Below are 20,210 nucleotides of genomic sequence, written 5' to 3'. Positions count from 1 at the left end.
AATTTTCAGGATAAAAATCATTATACAATAATCAATCATATCTCTATATTTTAACAGTGATCCATTGAAGAGTAACATTGAAATAACAATTGCATCTATAACAACATCAAAAACATCAAAAATCTAAAAGTAAATCTTATGAAATATGGAAAAGAACTCTGCTAAAATTATAAGACATTAGTGAATGAAAGTAAAGAATACTTACTTGAATTAGAAAGGAATAAAATACTATCGGATGGATGGAACTGATACTGTTCATTTTTCATAAATTAATAGATAAATTTGAAGTAATATTTATCACAATTTCAGCAGACTTTCTGTAAAGAAATAAACAAGCTGGTTTTAAAATTTATACAAAATGCAAAGGACCTAGTATAGTCAAAACAATCAAAAAAAATAATTTGAAAACATACGTTACCTTTTCAAGACTTAGAAAGCTATGACAATCAAGATTGTATATTTTGTCATAATGTTCAATTAAACAGCAGGTTAGGAAGAGACCTGGAATTCCAGAAAGACACACGTGTGGCAAATTGAATTTTGATCAAGGTTCCAAGTCAATCCAAAAGGTATAGCAAAGTCTTTTTTAGCAGATGTTACTGGGACAATTAAAAATAAACTGCAATCCATTCCTCATTCCTCACATAGAAAGGAATGTAAGGTGGTCATAGTGTACACGTGAAACTCAGAACCAGTAAGCTCCTTAAAGAAAACATTAGGAGAGTATCTTTATTACCTTGGGACAGGCAAAACCGTTTTAGTCAGAATGCAAAAAAATACTAAGCATAAAGACAAAGTTGATAAATTATACCTCATCACAATTAAACATATCTGTTCATCAAAAGACACCATTAAAAATAAACATGCACCCTGGCTGGCGTAGCTCAGTGGATTGAGCGTGGGCTGAGAACAAAAATGTCGCAGGTTTGATTCTCAGTCAGGGTACATGCCTGGGTTGCAGGTCATGACCCCCAGCAACTGCACATTGATGTTTCTCTCTCTCTTTCTCCCTCCCTTCCCTCTCTAAAAAAATAAATAAAATCTTTAAAAAATTTTTTAAAAATAAACATGCAAATCACAAACTGGGAAGAAATAGTTTCAGCAAAATAATCTGAATATTAAAAAAAATATTAGCCCTGGCTGGTGTAGTTCAGTGGATTGAGCATGGGCTACGAACCAAAGGGTCACCATTTCAATTCCCAGTCAGGGCACATGCCTGGATTGCAGGCCAGGTCCCCAGTGGGGGCCACATGAGAGGCAACCATACATTGATGTTTCTCTCCCCATCTTTATCCCTCCCTTCCCCTCTCTGTAAAAATAAATAAATAAAATCTTTAAAAATTAAAAAAATTAGAATATCTACCAACCTCCTAATAGTCAATTATAAAAGACAAATAATCTAAAAATAGAAGGGAGATCTTACTGATTTCACAAAAGAATATGTGAATGACCATAAAGCTTCTGAAAAAGTTGCTTCACATCATCAGTCACCAGGAAAATGTAAATTGAACCACAGGGAGACACCATCCATAGTCCTGAGAATGGCCAAGATGAAAAAGAGATTGACAGACATCTTTAAATGTTAGTCATTAAAACAATCTTTTTGTTTTTATTCCTAGTTTCATTAGAAAATAAATTGCTTATCCATGTGCTCAACTGATTTTTTTCTTGTCACTAATAAGCAAACCAAGTTTAAACCACTGGGAGATACTAATTTTGTTGTTAGTTTCAATGGTTCAGATTATGCACATACATATAAAAGAAACCATTTCAACATTAAAATCCTATCATTTTATCTGAAGTTTCAAGATACAAAGTACAAATACATGTACTTTGTCAAACAAGAGAATTAAGTTTTAAAACATCAGAGAATAATAATTCACCAGAAGTTATTTAAAATTATTTTGTCTACATGACATTTATCTATAGAAAAAATATCTATGAACTTTAACTCATAAACTGTCCACAGCATACAAGGAAAATGAATGGATGAATAACATGGGGATGGAGAAGAAAAAATAGGATGCAATTTTCTTGTTTTTAAGGAAGAAAATGAGGACAAATCGAAAATCATTAGGAATGTAGTGTTTTATGAGCCACATAAAAAAAGGAATGAGATAAGGGAAAAAATTGAAGACTGAGCTTTGTTTATTCAGAGCAATTATGTTTCTTCTAATGAGTCCCATTCTCATCCTTTGTGGGAAAGATTCCTTGGAGTCTTTGTCCTTAAGTTCATACAGACAGTGAATCACATCAGGGATCTGGGAGGTTGCTCCAGCCTTCCAACTTACTGTGATGAGAAGTATGAAGGATTTATTAACACAGAGCTATTCAGAGTTATTGATGAAAAGAAAAGATCCATCATGTAACTCCCAGGGCACCGAAGGAGATTCTACTTTATTGATTCAGTAGTTAATAGAATCAGTCATTTATATGACCTGTTAAAAATGATTTGAATTTGAATGATGAATTTTATTTGGCCACTGAGTTTTTTGAAAGTAGGGAGGGAAAAGAAGGAAAATATTTTGCCAAAATAAATATTTTGTCCATTTATTTTTAAACCTGAGTATAATTCACATGATAAAATGGGTTGCCTAGTAGTTAAAACAGTCACCAAAAAACAAACAAAAAAAAACAAGTGAGTCTTTAACAAGCAATCTTTGCTCCAAAGAAAGCTGAGTAACCAACTATTATACTTTCCCTTAGTCATAACTTTCACTCCTCTTTCCATGCCTCCCTTACATTTCACTGCAATAAATAAACACAAAAATTCAAAAACGTCCCTGTGCCACAAAAATAGTGTCACAGTGTCCCCTTATATAAGTAATTGTATGCATTTAGCTTCTCATGTTTGAAATAACGAGGTAATTTTGAAACAACCACCTAAATTTGGGTTCTGAGAACCCCTCTCCCACCTTCAGAATGCATCCAAGTGCTATAGAACAAAGGTTAACACCACGTCCTTTGTTGCTAGACAGATCTACATCTCCCTCTTACAACTCTATGATCTTGAGCAAATAACGGCCTTGCTCTGCAGTTCCCTCGTGTAAAATGGGGCAGGCAGTGGTCATGTCTGGATCACAAACATCACGCCACTTTCAATGATTCATCTATTTATTGTCATCCAAACTCCTTGCCAGTAATTTGAGTATCAGTGTTTATATGTATGTACATACACACACACACACACACACACACACACATTTTACTTGCAGCCAAAAGCTCATTAATGAAGGAAAAAAATAATAGACCTACCTTATAGAGCTTTTGTAAGGATTAAAGGAAGTAATGCATGGAAAGCACTTAGTTTTATATAGTGCCTAGGTTCACAGCAAGTTCTCAATTAAATGTAGCTATTGCTGTTTCTGTTGTTGTCCCAGCAAAGAAACCTGGGGACAACAGCCATGTCCACTTTGATTTGGGGAGGGGATTTAGGAAGAGGAATAGTGTTTGAGCCAGCTCTAATCTTTTGGTATCTCTCTTCCCACTTGTAGTGGGGCTTTCTGATGTACTATCTGACTTCACATTTTAATTCTTAACATTTTCCCTCTCTTCTGGTAGGTATCCTTTGATTTGCACTAGTTTTCCTCTCCCGAGGACTTTTACTCTGTTAAATGCCTTGAGATGAACACAGAATGGAGTTAATGATGAAGAACTCACGGCCTTTTCTCTTTTGCTTCATGTTTTCAAAGAATTACAAGATGATGTTCTTATGAGGAGATGGAGACAGGGCTGTGGCTAGTGGGTTTTCTGTTACTTTGTGCCTGGGATGAATTAAAGCTTTTATGTTTCAACACTAGAAACAGTCATGTTGCTATTTGGGAATCACTGCAGGCAGGTTTTTTTGAACAAGGTACTGGGCAGACTGAGAAAGTCAAGGTGGATTTTCCGAGGGTAAAAATGTCTGTCCCGTGGTTGTCAGAAGAAAGAGTGATATGGCTACAAGGACAGAGTGAACTGTGTTCCTGTGGCCTGAATGGGAGGGATAAATGACTGGTACCAGGAGTTGTGTGGATGTGCTGCTGTGTGACAGGTGGGAATTCATGCCCCATTTCAAGTCTCTCAGACTAATGCACGTCATGCCCTTGGAACATGGGACAAGGTCCTTGTGGCTGAACCTACCAACATACCAGCAGAGTCACTTGCCTTTATGAGAATCGCATAAGCTTAGACCACGAGCCACATAACAGCAAACAACATGAACTGCTGTCAGAGGCTTTGCCCCCATTTTTCTGAACCCCCTAAGCCAGGGCAATCCTGGTGTTCCCCTAGGGAGGATAAGGAAGTCATAAAACATTAACCTTTTCATGATCCTTGTCCATTTGAGCTGGGAAATGGGTATGATTTGTGTTCGAAAAATGAAGAAATGGATCATTCTATGAACCTGAAATTGCATAGGAAAACTCCTACTTGCTTCAGACTCCTAAGGTGAATGTTTTGCCCGATTGTCTAATCATCCGGTGTCTTATACTCTGATGCCACAGACCAGGCCTTTTCATTTCTGGATGACTCTGAATACCAGTTAAATAATTTTTTAAAACTTCATTTGTTATCATTAACCCCTGAATATTAAAATAGTCCAAAGGAAATGTTAGTTTTTCTTTCCTTTTTCCTGCTTTCATTTCTCTTTCAATTCATACGCTAAAGTTTATGGTCCGATATTTGAAAAACAAACCCATGTTCTGCACATGTTAAGTAGTAAACCATCACTACACCATTAGTAACACATCCCATGCAGAGCGTTTCACTGCCTGACAAAGTGTTTAGAGAGGAAACACTTAGCGAAAGCGTTAGCAACAAAATGCATTTCAGCGAAGGCAGTGTGGTGTGCAGCACATCAAAATATGGAGATTAAAGCACTCACAAACTTTCCTCTATCACAAAACTGTCCTACTTGTCATTTTAGGAAACTAGCCTATCAAGCATATGCTTTGATCATTTATAACGGATTCTTTCTGACTGGCTGTCAACATGAAAATTAAAATGCCTAGTTCAGAAAACACAAAAGCAACTTTGGTAAAGAAAGATTAATCATTTGTTCCAAATAATAAAAGCATCTTCACCAGTGTAAATCAGTCTAACATCATTAGGGACTTCTATTTTCTGTAGAAAACACACGCCACACCTAACATTTAAGTTAGGGCAAACTGCTTATGTTTGGTATCTATGATATGCCTTCATCTGTAGACCTAGACATTGATGAAAATAAACCAATAGAGTACATTTTGTGAGGATATGAAATCACTAGTAATATGTCCATTCATAAAGAGCTCATTGATTCACATATTTAAATTAATCACACTATTAAAACACAAGTGCATCTTTTATGTTCTAACGAGTTAAGGAAATGAAGGACACCAGCTCAACAAACACAGGTGGGCATTTTGTAAGGACAGTCTCTCACTGACAGTGAGCCTTGAATAATTTGAAAGTAAGAATTGATTTTTTTCGACTTTAGTTAAAGCATACACTTTTACATGTAAAGAAATGGTCCCATGAAGGAAGAAAAAATCAACAATCCTAAATATCACTTGAAATAATTAAAAAGTGAAATACATGTTAGCTGGTTAATATAATCATCAACTCTAGGATATTTGGTATTTTAAACTTTCCATCCTTTATTAAACAAGCAATACAAACTTTTGACATGCTTATTTTATAATAAAAAAAACTATGTGACAAAATTGCAATGCATATTAGCTCTTACAGCTTTTTACATTTCACAATGTTAGCCTGGCCCAAATGATTTCATATTAGAATCCTACCATGATTTATGAATGATATAGACAGACTGAAATTCCTGATATAAGAGTATGAACATCAAGCATGGAAGTGGTCATTACAGAAAAGTAAGGTAGCTATTAACTTAAACAAAACACAAAAAGACAATATCAAATCTTTGTGGAATATAACCAAATCCATAATTTTCCTTGTCATTGACAAGCTAGAACTTAACTTTAGGTACACATTCATTATCTAAGATACAGAGTTACTCTTTCAAAAGGGTAGATAATTAAGTACTTGATAGTCAAGCATATTCTATCTGGAGAAGCATAATTTACATCCAGAATCCTTTGAATTTCATCATTTGATTTATTTAAGGTTTTTAGCTACATAAAATGTGTCATCAACATGCAGGGACGTGGCATTAGATGAATGTTGACATGAATGCATGTCACTCAGTACTTGCGGAACATTTACTTCAGTGACCAAGCTATATATAAAAGATTAAGTCTGAAGTAAATCAAGGGAAATGGGTAACTTCAGGGAGGTGAAGTGAAGCAACTATTCTTAAAGCAGTTTTCTCCTCTAAAGGTGACGATATGCTGGAGAGGGTCTCTGTTGTCTTCCATGTCTGAATTTCTAAATCATTAATGCATGGGTTAGCATGCTTTTTGAAAACATGGACTTAAAATCAAACCACTTTATATACTTTTTATTTATGCAAAGTGTAAATTGGTATTTTGTTTATATTTCCTCCCTAGAAATAAACTGCAAATGCCATGCATGCATGCAAACACACTTAGCTATTAAGAAGTGTAATTATTTGCCATATCACTTTTTACCTGTAGACACTCATTTTCTTTTTCTAGTTAATAGTGCAGAATTGATGTGGGAGAGGCTCTGGCTTTAAAGTCTATCTGTTACATGATTTGGATAAAAGGCACGTTATAGACAGAGGGGTGAATGTGTGCCCATCTGACTTGCCTCCAGGAAGGCAGCTTGGGAACCTCTCCTTGGAGCTATTTCATTTTCTTGGTTCATTCAGGAATAAGTCTTGACTTACATGGATTCTCTGCTAAAGTGGAGCTATGTCCCCTGGGTTTATTCTGTAAGAGTGACAGTATTTCAGGCTTTGCTCTTTGCTGTACAGGAGCTTGCAGGGGCTGTCTCCAAGGGCTCTGCAGACCTGGAAGGATTTGATAGGGGTTTCAACTTAAACTCTGGTGCTAACATGCAAATCAGAGGGCTTCTGCCTGATGATGACCATTAAGATGATTCTTTCCAGATTGATATTCCATATAAACCATGAAAATTACTTTGGGTTCATAAGTCCAGAGTCAGAAGGAAATCAAAGAAGTCTCTATAATAATCACTAACATTCCCTAAATTCCAGTAACATGCATTCCCCACCCACTTCATATGCATCCTTATGCTGTGAACTACCCTGAGATCTAAGAGAGGTTCAGAGAGCCAGCGTGTCTAACATCACACAGCGATGGGTAGTAGAGCTGTGAGTGATCCAGGTCCAGGTCTCACTGACTGAAATGACCAGAATTTTCTATTACAACACACTTTTTTCCTCAGGACACAATGAAAAGGGGATTGTATAGTCATCTAAGAAATCGTTTAACTTGAATTCTCCCTTCATTTTGAAGTAATGGAAAATGGAAGCTTTGCCCAGAGTCTGAGAGCAAAATCTGTACCCAGAAATACTAAACCTCAGTTAGCATCCTTTTACCTAACTGGAAATTAATGCAAAATTTTAGAATAAATTGAATTTGTCTTGCACAATAATTATTTTCTAAGATGCTGTATCTTCCACAGTTGCCTTAACACATAGACATTCTGTTCCAAGATTAATAGGAACTACAACAAAATACAATTAAAATTATTATCGTACCCTGCATATGCTATTAAAAAACCCACCCTACATTATGTATGCACCATTGATGATTTTGCCCTTGGGATAATGTGGAGAACATTTAAGTTGCAGAAGGTCAGGCCTAGAAAGGGCCTCAGAAAAGCCATATACAAAAGCCTTTCCCTAGCCCTGGCCAGTGTGGCTCATTTGGCTGGCATGTCATCCAGTGCATCAAAAGGTCAAAGGTTCAATGCCTTCTCGGAGTACATACCCAGGTTGCAGGTTCGATGCCTGGTATAGGCACATACAGGAGGCAACAAATTGATGTATCTCTCTTACATTGATGTTCCTCTGTCACTCTCTCTCCCACTCCCCTCTCTCTCTAAAAGCACTTAAAAAACAACAACAACAAATAACAACAACAAAAACCCTTCCCCTGTAGATGAGGAAGAGAGCCCCAGAGAAGTAAATCCCGTAGCTCAAGCCTGGTGGTAAGTTAGTGTTTAGGTTTGTACTTCGATCTTCTGATTTTACCCCTCGTGCCCTTGTCACCACGTCATCTTTCTTACCTTTCACTACATGTACTTGTTTTGAAATCTGCAGAACTAAGTTTAAGGGAAAAAAAAAACTCTGTAAAGGGGGAAAAGAGATACAGAACAAAAAGAATGATGGACTGGGGGAATACATGAATGGTTGCTATCCTGGCTGTAAGTCTCAGTGCAATGATTTCTAACTTTTGTTTCCCTTTGTGGAGAACTTACCAGAAAATGTCTGATATTAAAGATGTTTTTTGAACTCATTCTTGGCTTTGTGACTTCTCTTTTCAGGATCCAAGAAACAGATACCAATATTAATAACTGGATCTCATGCTTTTCTTTATTCTGACTAGCTGTGGTTAAGGCATGTTCCTTTCACACTCTTTTCAAATTCGCTAGTGTTATGAAACAATGAAAAAACAGTATCTTAAGAAGATACTTAAACCCAAACCTTTCACTGGCCCTCATGGTTCTACTGCTCTTTACTTTCCAAACACTGTCAGTCCTTCCATCCGCAGATGTCTCACATACTCTGTCTTATAACATCCTGTGTTTTGGAAGACATTCATCCTTTTTATTGGTACCATCTTGACTTGCTCTTTACCTAAGTGATGAGCAATCACATCTTCCTTGTCTTCCCTAGAGGAGGTCTTCATGAACTTCATGAATGAATGATATTTAATTATTGCCTTCAACAAAGATCTACATACTCCATTCATTTATGATTAAGCCTTCTCTGCATCAAGAGCATCTATTTTCCCTATGGGTTAGCATCTGAAAAAGGAAAATTAATGCCCCAAATTCTGGGTTTAATGTATTTTTTTCTTAAAAAAAAATCATGCCCCTGATATAGGCACTCACCCCCCCCACAGCTCCAATCACGCTGTCATCCCAAAAGGCCTCCTGAACCCTAGTGTGACCTGGATCCTGCCAGCTCTGGCATTCGCCTCCAGATCACCCTTTCTCCTGCCTGTCATTTTCTCCAGACTCTTATTATCTGCAGTATGAAATGCTGTGTACTGATAGATATTGGCAGATCCTGGTTAAAATTCATTTCACATAGCTTGCTCTTACTTCAAAGGAACAAAGGTTTTTGTTGTTGTTGTTGTTGTTGTTTTAATCTTAAGAACAGAAAACCAAGCTATCTTTATAATGATAAGCATAAAACTGGATTTTTGTTTGACAAGCAACATCTAGTGTTTCCTGTCTTTTCAACTCAAACAACTGGGCACTTCAGTGTTATGCACCCCCGGTACCCCTGCTTTGGGATTTTGTCATGTCAGGAGCTGCTGACAGCTGACAAACTGCTGTGTGAGGGGCAGTGCTTTCCCTCTCAACACTGCTCAGCCTGCAAGGGAAAGAAGAGGCCTCTATCTAAAACAGGGCAAGGGTATTTGCCTAGATTCTCTGCTCCTTCTGTACCGCAGGAATCTGTTCCAGGGCAAGGCAGCTCTCCCCATCCCCAAGCAGAGCATTATCTGATACTCACCCCAGACCCCTCCCAGTCTGCTCATCTGCAGCCGCCTTTGCACTTCAAATCACTAACCACTTGCACCGCCAAAGCCCCAACAAATTTCCGCTTGAGTCTACATCACGGGACCTCAGCCTATAAATAATCATGGAAAATATAATATTTGATGAAAACACACCCTGTCCCCCAATGTAACAGCCAGAAATACAAGGAATCGTATTATTTTGTACTGATTGATTGACATGCATGGGTTTAGATTGTACAACCAAAATGACAGTGATAAATGTAATTATTGTTTAGGGTGGGATTCTCGGCACAGAGTTTTGCTTCCTGCTTTGTGTCAGGGCCCTGAATTAATGCGGGTCAATATTATAACACCTCTAGTGTCTAGCACATAAGAAGTGTTGACTCGCTTATCACCATCTGTCATTTAAAGTGATCTTGTTTGAACGCCTTGGCTGTCAATCTCATAAAAGGCTTAATTTTTATGCTTAGATTCCCCATAGACTATGGAGGGAAACATTCCTCTACCATTTTGAATTGAGTTGTTTTTTCCCCTGCTGGAGAAAGAAGATGGCATTCTGCCCAGTTACGCTGGCACACTGAATATAACCTCCAAGCCGCCCAACAATAGAGCCAGGGCAGGACACTCTGGAAGGCAGCAAAATTCCATGCTGTTCACCTTCTTCATGTCTGACTCTGTGCAACGCTGCCCATGAAATCCTTGAAGCCAAGTAAACAAACAAAATAAATAACAGGATGCACTTAACGTGCTTACAGAATTATAGGGTTTTGAGAGATGGCATGGTATCCTGCTAGAAGCCATAAAAATACCCCAGCTGTTTCATAGTGTGCAAGAAATATATTGGTTTTACATTTTATAATTTCAAACTCTGTTGTCAACAGGCAACTTATGTTACTTTATATTCCACTCATCACAACCCACCATAATTCCTCATGGCAGAGCAAAGTAAAATATATTCCTTTGTGCTGACACTACTTATTGTTTTTTGTCTCCTATAAATGATTTGTGGCCCTGCTTTGAATTTTGGTAAGAAAGTGCATTTCCAGAAGCCTTTTATAAGAAACAACATTCTGTAAGACAGGATATTCAGTCTCTTAGGAAACAGAAAAAGGCCATTTGGCTCTTTCTCACAGGCCATTTATGTTTTCTCCCATCACTTTCTGCCAATGTCCTTCAAGCCTCTCTTTTCAGAGAAATTCCTCAGGCAGTTGTTGAATCTATTAATCCCTCGCTGTAGTGCCCAGCAGCCTGACTCTTCCTCAGGCAGTCATGGCAAGCCCTCTACAGCATCCTCCTAAGGTCCGGGTTGGGCTATGTCTTCCATTTTCATTCCATTGTTGATTCAAAGACTACCAAGCAATAATTGTTGAGAGAGAAGAGGAGTTGATGTCATTGTCCGAGAACCTTAAAAGGATTAGGAGTTTTGCCCAAGGTTTTATACTTCATTCGTTTTGTACTTCTTAACCCAAACTTTGGCTATCCAAGTCATAAAAGAGGCCAGATTTTTAAAAAAAATATTTGTACATCCCACCCTGAGACATTATATCTTCATGAAACTTTTCTTTGGAATCCTCGAGTCATCTCCCGGCCCTCCAGGATTGTGCTGAAGGAGGGAGTTGAGAGTGGAGCTGGGCTTGGGCCCCTGGAGAGGGAGACAGAGGCTCCGTCTGTTGCAGGGCACCACTCTGATAGGCTCCAGGGATCTTACTGGGAGGAGACCTGTGCTCTCAAAACAGTTTAAAGTTAAGCCAGTTTAGTGTAAGCCTAACTTATTGCTCTCTATGGCACTTATGTGTATCTAAAGAAATAAAATCTATGGCAAAGAAGTAATAACACAACCATCCACATTACTAATACAATTATAAATCACAACTGAAGTTTCGGTCTGAAAAACATTGTTTCCTTAAAACACTTTCATGGTTGGAATTACATTTTTGATGGGTTAGGTAATCAAAAATTTTTATAGTGCTGTGTATTGTTTTGAGCTTTCTCTAGGTTTAGTTAATCCTCTATCCACCCTTTGCCATGGGCACTATTATTTGCCCATTTGACAGGTAAGAAGGCGAGGCTGAGAGAGATTTGGTAACTTGTTTGAGGTTTCCCAGCCAGTGGTAGGGGGCTGGAGTGTGCACACGCACGCTGAGTCCAGCACCTGTACTTGACCTACTGTATGCACTGCCTCCTACATTACTGTTGTGATGTTTTCTTCTTACTTTGCAAATCACTGGTATTTTACTTGTTTCCTGAAGTTTCCCAGTGAATATTTTTCTATTTTTTTTTCAGATCTTTATATTTTGATAGTAAACACATAGGAGGTTTTAAACAAAGTAGACCGTCTTTGTTCTTGAAGTTAAGAGGTGCTTATATTTGGAAATAGAAACAAAACTTGCCCTTTCCTCCTAACGTTCATTGAATCACCTGGCATTGATCTGCAAGGGCAGGGGAAGATGAGGCGGCAGGACTGTCAAAGAAGTGACCAAGAAGCTGTAAAACTTAGCAATAGCTCCCATTCATTGTGACTTTACTAAACACTTCATAAACATCATCTTTTTAAATCTGCTTACACATGTTTGGGCTCTGCATATTTTCTCCATTCTAAAAATAAGGAAAACGAAGTTATTTTTGCAGAGCAGTGAATTTTGGAATCCAGTTTCAAAGCCAGGGATCTTTGCCTTTTAGAAAGGACATAGGACTCACCCATCCCGTAGTCCTCAGTTTTACCTTGCAGAAAGGTGGCAAGCTTGAGAATTTGGTTTAAAATTCAATGCAGAAATGTGATGCAATATATGGAGGCTTAAATCTCTGGGGTGGGGGATTATATATGAAGGGAACACATCCAAATACCTTTTATTAATCAGAAGTAAGCAACTCATATTTCCTCCCAACCTCATTCCCATTCACTCAGCTGCATTGAACGAGTTTCCATGGTTGGCTTCTTTGTTCAGGGCAGATTTCATCAACTAATTGAAAAGAACACAGCTCTGTCCTCAGCAGAGCTAAATACATACAACAATTTCACCACCAATGCCAGACACATTATCAGTGTCCTGATCTTTGGCCTTTGATACTTTCAAGAGATGTCCCAGGGGAAATCTTTCACTGGAATGTTAATCTGTTGCTTCTCTGACCTTCTACACATGTACCACATTATTATTACAACCCACATGCTTCTCTTTTCACGCTGTCATTTTGACAATAGAACCATCGGGCAATTCATCTTTAGACTAGATAGCTGGAACAAAGTGCACACCAGTAAGTGAAATCAGATTGGCTAATGGTATTGTTTAAATGCAATAACATTTCTCTTCTGAAATCCTCCCAGATTTCAAATGATATGTCATGCCTGTGGGATGCTCGGCAACAATTAGCTACTGGTGATTCATCAAAGGGTCCCAGGGTGGGGATTTCTTTTTAACTTTTCTCTGAACATGCTTTGGAAACATAAATTAGTCCCTGAATTGGATCAGTGTGGATTTATCACTCACAATTCCTGTCTTTACCTTTACTTCTTTCATCTGGCAGATGTTTGTTTCATCTTCAGATTTACAGAAAGTGGTGTGGGGATCTGAGAGCATTTAGCAATGCTGAAAAGGTGTTTCTTTTAAGACTTTGCTCAAATGTCATGTGTCACCTCCTGGGAGAGGCCTTCTTTTGACGACCCCACATAAAATTACCCTCATTCCTATTAGTATCTATCCTCTTTATCCTGCTTTTCTTTTTTTTACAATACCTATTATAAGCTGTCTTATGACATACAAGTATTTATTCACACTTGGCTATTTTCCACCACTAGAATGTAAGTTCTGGGACAACAGGAAAATGGTTGTTTTGTCCACTGCTAACTCACAGGAGAGGCCTCAGAAGATTTTTACTCATTGAGTAATAGAGAATTCCCCACCCTAGAACACACAGAGAGAGTGATGCTTTGGAGGCACATGAGTTGCAAATCTCACTGATAACCCATCGGCATTTCTCCCTTACAGCCTTAATTATGAGAGCAAAGTCTATTACACAAAAATTACTGCTTCTTTGTAACCGACCTTATCAACTGAAGCATTTGAAAAATATATCATCAGAAAGCTCTAGTCTGTATGGATTTATGGATTCTTTTGCTATGCTGACCATCATTTCAAACATAGAGAATAAGCAAAGTTTATTTAAAATATTCATGTCTGATAACAGAACTTTTACGAACAGAGTTTTTCTCTATATATTTGATCCAAGTAATCATAACAACTGAAGAGTCTTCCAAGGTTGGAAAATGAGTGTGCCTGTGTGTGTGAGTGCACCTACATCTTCAAACCTGACTCCGCTTTCTGTATGAAAGCCTCTAAAATGGCCCTCTATATCGCTTCTGTCCATTTGCAAACAACACAATAAAAGCCAACACTGGAAGCCGTAGTTGCCCAGGCCCATGGTAGATTTGTGTTTTTGCAGGGTGCCTTAGTGACCTGAAAGAGTTCATTCAGCTTCCAAAATCAATAAACTCATAAGTAACAGTTTTTTCAAAACTGGTAGAGAATGCTTCAGAATGTAGTTAGGTAGGAAGGGCTTAAATGATTTATCTTCCTTGGATCCTCCATAGACCACTGTTATTTTCTTACCCTGCTGAGAAAACGACCAGTCTTCTTTTGTGGCTGTGATAATTACTGCTCTGGCATAACAACAATCATGGAGAGTTGCCATGGAAATCCGCAGTGCAGTCCTCTGTAGTGGAGGGAATGGACAAGTCTAGGAATCATGAAAAGGCACAGTTTATGATCTTCTGATTATAATAGTGAAAATAGTTTTCTATCTTTTTAATTACTTTAATAAATTTACTCTTTATCCCCCTTCCCCAGAAACCTTTCTACATTCTCTTCAGAATATTTTGCTTCCATTTCTCATCAACATTAATGTCAAATCCTTATTCTTATTGACTGAAGGCACGTATAAACAAAGAGGAAGGAGGGGAATGTCAGGAGAGGTAAGAAAGCAACAGATGGAAGATGTGAATTGTATTTAAAATGTAATCTTCTAAAGTGTAAGATAAAATGCTTGGGGGAGAAAAGATAATCTGAAAACACCGTTCTTTAGAGATGCAGGCAGGCTGAAACAAGTTGATGAGAAAGGGGTCCTGGAAGGTAGGGGAAAGGAAGCATATCATGTGACTAAGTTCAAATTAAACATCTCGAGGAAGGCAAGGCTTTGGCCGAAGAATGACAATAAATCTAGGCCCTTCTTCCACTCCTGGAGGAACATTCACACGCATTTTGAACTTCATCACAGTGGACTGCATGGTTAACAGTGGTTTCTTTGAATGTCCAATTAAATGACGTGTTTGCGCCTTTCAAAGAATGTCAGTGGGAGCAAGAAATGAACACAGGGAAGACCAGGAGCTCAGCTGCAGGGACTGTTCTTTTTGAGCAGAAGCTTGTGTCCTTTCAAGCCGAGCTACAATATGTATTTTGCAGGGCTGTTGCTTTTCATCTTTATTGTTCACTCCCTCTAAAGAAATTTGTAAAAGTGTAATGACAAATCCCAGTGCTGCTTAAACCTGCACAGACAACCTCTAATTTCTAACTCACCTCAATGAGATCAAATTGTTCAGATCAACTTTTCATTCAAGGGAGATAGAAATGAGAGAAGGTTGGTTTGAGTTAGTTCTTCTGCAGAGAAGAAAGAAAATTCATCAACTTTAGTTTACACATCAACTTTTGTTTTACACTCAGCCAAACACCTGAGATGAAAAAAAAAAATTAGGAGCAATAAGACAGCTTTTAAAATTTGGAGCTTAGTTTATATAGCATGTGAGGAGGTGGGAAAAATAGAAGTGAGATCAAAGTGTAATAAATACTTAAAATGTTTTGAATTATTTATCCATTCATTTTATATTAACTGAGCGCCTACTGTGTCAGACATAGTTCTAGACTCCAATCACAGCTGTGCTGATCAGCAGCTTGGGGATGATGGCGGCAAGTGTTAGCCTCAGATGAGCTGCTGGGGTCCTGTCCAAGCCAAGACTGATCCCTTAACATGGCTCTGGATCTCACCCCCACCACACTCTGGTTTCCTATGGCTGTATGATTTTCCCATGGCTGCTGTAACTCATTGCCACAACTTAGTGGCTTCAAACAGTACCTATTTTGTCTTACAGTTCTGGAAGTCAGAGGTCTGAAATGAGTTCTATGGAACTAAAATCAAAGTATCTCCTTCTGGAGACTCAATGGGAGAATCTGTTCCTTATCTTTCCCACCTGTGGAGGCTGCTCACATTCTTTGGCTTGTGGCTGCCTCACTCTGACCTCTGCTTCTGTAATCCCATCTCCCTCTCTGACTCTGACCCTCCTTGTAATCCTCGTGCTTACGTGGACCCTTGTGATGACATTTTACCCACCCAAATAATCCAACGTAATTCCCCCACTGTAAGTCCTTTAACTTAATCAAGTCTGCAAAATCCCTTTTGCCGTGTGAGGTAATATACTCACAGGTTCTAAGGATTAGGATATGGGCATTTGCTGTTGTGGAGGGGTTGGTGATTTCCTGTCTACTACAGGGACAAAGCACCATAGTTTCTTCTCCTATTTTTTGTTTGAAAGTCAGCCTCATCCATATTTTGCTTTTGGCATGCTTCCAAACAACTCCTAACTCTCCCTACCAGAATTACTTCTTCACAGGACTGCTCTTAGCAAGATGATCTAGACTCACCCCATTGAGTCTCACAGCATTATCCCGGTGTGTTTTAGGACTTGTCAGTCTCAATATCTGTTAAGTAGGATGTGCTAATGACCAATCCAGTCTTCCTCCTTTTCAAGTAATTTTTCAATTACAGTTTACATTCATTATTATTTTTTACTGTTTCAGGTATATAGTTTACATTCAGTAATACTTTGTATTATTTTTGTATTGAAAGTATAGTTTACATTCAATGCTATTTTTTATTGTTTCAGGTGGATAGCATAGTGATTAGATGACCATATACTTCACAAAGTGGTCCCCTCGATATTTCAAGCATCCACCTATCACCATACATAGTCATTATAATATTATTGACTGTATTCCCTATGCTGTACTTTACATTCCCATGACTGTGACTACCAATATGTACCTCTTAATCCCTTCACCTTTTCCACCCAGCCCTCAACACTCCTCCTCTCTGATGAAACAGAAACCATCAGTCTCATCTCCATTTCTATTTCATTAGTTCATTCATTTTGCTCTTTGAATTCCACATGTAAGTGAAATCATATGGTATCTGTCTTTGTCTGACTGACTTCACTTAGCATAATACCCTCCAGCTTTATCGAAGTTGTCACAAATGTTTAAGATTTCATTTTTTTATGGCCAAGTATATTTCCATTGTATATATGTACCATATGTTCCTTATCCACTTGTCTGTTGATGGGCACTTGGGTTGCTGCCATATCTTGGCTGTTGCAGACAACACTGCAGTGAGCATATTCTTTCAAATAAGTGTTTTGGGTTTCTCCAGATATATGCCCAGAAGTGGAAATGCTGGGTCATAAGGAAATGTAATTTTTAATTTTTTTGAGGAACATCCATACTGTTTTCCATAATTACTACATCAATCGTCATTCCCACCAACAGTATACAAGGGTTCTCTTAAATCTAGACCTTCATCAACACTTGTTTGTTGACTTATTAATGATAGCCATTCTGACAGGTGTGCATTGATATCTCATTGTGATTTTAATTTTTACTTCTCTGATGATTAGTGATGTTGAACCTCTTTTCATATGTCTGTTGGCCATCTTTGTGTCCTCTTTGGAGAAATGTATATTCAAGTTCTCTGTCCATTTTTGAATTGGATTGTTCGTGTGTGTGTGTGTGTTGAGTTGCATGAGTCCTTTATAAATTTTGGATATTAACCCCATATGGGATGTATAATTGGCAAATTCTTTCCCCATTCAATAGGTTTTCTGTTTTGTTGATGGTTTACTTTGCAGTAGAAAACTTTTTAGTTTGGTGTAGTCCTATTTGTTTATATTTTCTTTTGTTTCCCTTGCTCAAGGAGCTATGCCAGAAGAAATACTGCTAAGAGAAATGCCAGAGAGTTTAATGCCTATGTTTACTTGTAGGACTTTTATGGTTTCAAGTCTTACATTTAAGTCTTTAATTCATTTTGAATTTATCCTTTAATATGGTATAAAAAAGTGGTTAAGTTTCATTTTTTTGTATGTATCTTTTCAATTTTCTCAACACCATTTATTGAATAGACTGTCTCTATCCCATTGTATGTTCTTGCCTCTATTGACATGTATTAATTGGCCACATAGATGTGGGTTTATTTCTGGGCTCTCTACTCTGTTCCAATGATGTTCGTATCTGATTTTATGCCAGTACCTTGCTGTTTTCATTACTATAGCCTTATAGTATAGTTTGATATCAGGTAGCGTAATGCCTCTAACTTTGTTCTTCTTTCTCAAGATTGCTGGGGCATTTTGTGTTTCCATATAAATTTTTAGATTATTTTCTTTAAAAGTAATTGCATTGAATATATACATTGCTTTGGGTAGCATGAAAATTTTAATGATGTCAATTTTTCCTGCCCTGAGCATGGGTGCATGCTTCCATTTACTTGTATTTTCTTCAGTGTCTTATAATTTTTCAAAGGTAGATAATTTACTTTCCTGGTTAAATTTATTTTTAGTTACCTTTTTTGATGCAGTTGTAAGAGACTGTTTTGTTAGTTTCTCTTTCTACAGTTCATTATTGGTATATAAAAATTCAAACAATTTCTGAAAATTTTTTTTGTGTCCTGCTACTTTACTGAATTCATTGAATGGTTCTAGTAATTTTTTTAATTTTTTTTATTTTTGGTGGAATCTTTAGGGTTTTCTATGTACAGTATCATGTCATCTGCAAGTAATGATAGCTTTACTTCTTTCTTTTCAATTTTGATGCTTTTTATTTCTTCTTCTTGTCTCATTGCTTTGGCTGGGACTTCCGGGACTATGCTGAATAAGAGTGGTGAAAGTAGATATCATTGTCTTGTTCCTGATCTTTTGGGAAACACTTTAAGTTTTTCCCCATTGAGTATGATGTTGGCTGTGGGTTTGTCATATATAGCCTTTATTATGTTTAGGTATGTTCCCTCTATTCCCACTTTATTGAGAGTTTTTATTATAAATTTGTGCTTGATTTTATCAAATGTTTTCTTCTGCATTATTGATATGATCATATGAGTTTTAACCTTCATTTTGTTTACACGATATATCATTAATCATCTGCAATATTATACCAACCTTGCATCCCAGGACTAAATTCCACTTGATCATGGTATATGATATTTCAAATGTTTTGCTGAAATAAGTTTGCTAATATTTTGTTGGAGATTTTTTATATGCTCATTAGGCATATTGGTCTATAATTTTGTTTCTTTGTATTGTTTTTATCAGGTTTTAGAATTAGGATAATGCTTGCAAAATGAGTTTGGGAGTCTTTCTTCCTCTTGAACGCTAGCCTTCTTTTAGATGACAATAAATTAGCTTTAATTATTTAGTGTTTACTATGCTCTAGGCACTAAACTAAACATTTATAAACGGTATTTCATTTGTTCTTTTTCCACAATTCCTTACATTCAGCATTATTTTTCACATTATAAGTGTTAAAACTGAGTCTTATAGAAGTAACCTCAAGTACTACCCGGCATTCTCTAAACTTTGTCTCCAACCCCCACTTTTCTTCCAAGTGACAAATCTGAACAGCCGACTAGCCTCTGGACATAGTCATGTGATTGTCCCAGTGTTCCTCGGATTCTTAACCTAGTCAGGTCCTGAAACCAAGTTTCACCAACCAGAAATCTGGCTATCACCTTGGATTTCTCATTTTCTTTCCTGCATCCAAGAAGTCTTCAGGCCTTGTTTATTCTATTTAAATGTGCCTTAATTTTTTTCTTTGTTTCTGTTTTCCTGGCCACTACCTTTTGACTTGTCTTGATTCCTATTATCTTCTATCAATTACTACACTAGCTTTTAACTGACTTTTCTGATACTACCCATTCACTTTATTTCCTATTTGGGAATTTATCCTATACCTTATCTCCACAATAATATTATTAAAATGTAATTTCTATCCTGTCAATTCCACACTTGAAGTTCTATAATGGTGCCCATTTGCCTTCAAGTGTTGCCATCTCATAGCTCCATATTTCTGTTCAGCCTATTCCCTCTGCTCCACACACCATTCCCACTTTTCCCTTCTCTTCTTCCTTGGCCAATAAACATAGCATCAAGTTAATTAATTTAGATATAAGTGAATTAACATTTGAATAGTTTTTATACTCAATAAAAATGGAAACTAAAAATATCTTGATATGAATTTTTAATTATTGAAAATTTTGAAATAATGAGAAGCCTGAAGTAGTTTTGGCAAGCATGCAAACACTTAAGTAATAGTTTAAGGGAGTGTGACTTGATTTTCCCTTTCTAAAAATCATTTTTTATTGCATAACAAAAGCTTTAAAATCTACAGTTGACCTAGTATTTCCACTTCTAAGGATTTATGCTAAGAAAATAATTAGGCATTAAATATGCAGTTAAAGATTATATCCTTGATTATAAATCTTCATATTCAAGAATACCACAGAATTATT

This window comes from Phyllostomus discolor, chromosome 3 (genome assembly GCF_004126475.2).
Source record: "Phyllostomus discolor isolate MPI-MPIP mPhyDis1 chromosome 3, mPhyDis1.pri.v3, whole genome shotgun sequence".
Lineage (NCBI taxonomy): Eukaryota > Metazoa > Chordata > Mammalia > Chiroptera > Phyllostomidae > Phyllostomus > Phyllostomus discolor.
Note: the sequence above shows the minus strand (reverse complement) of the source record.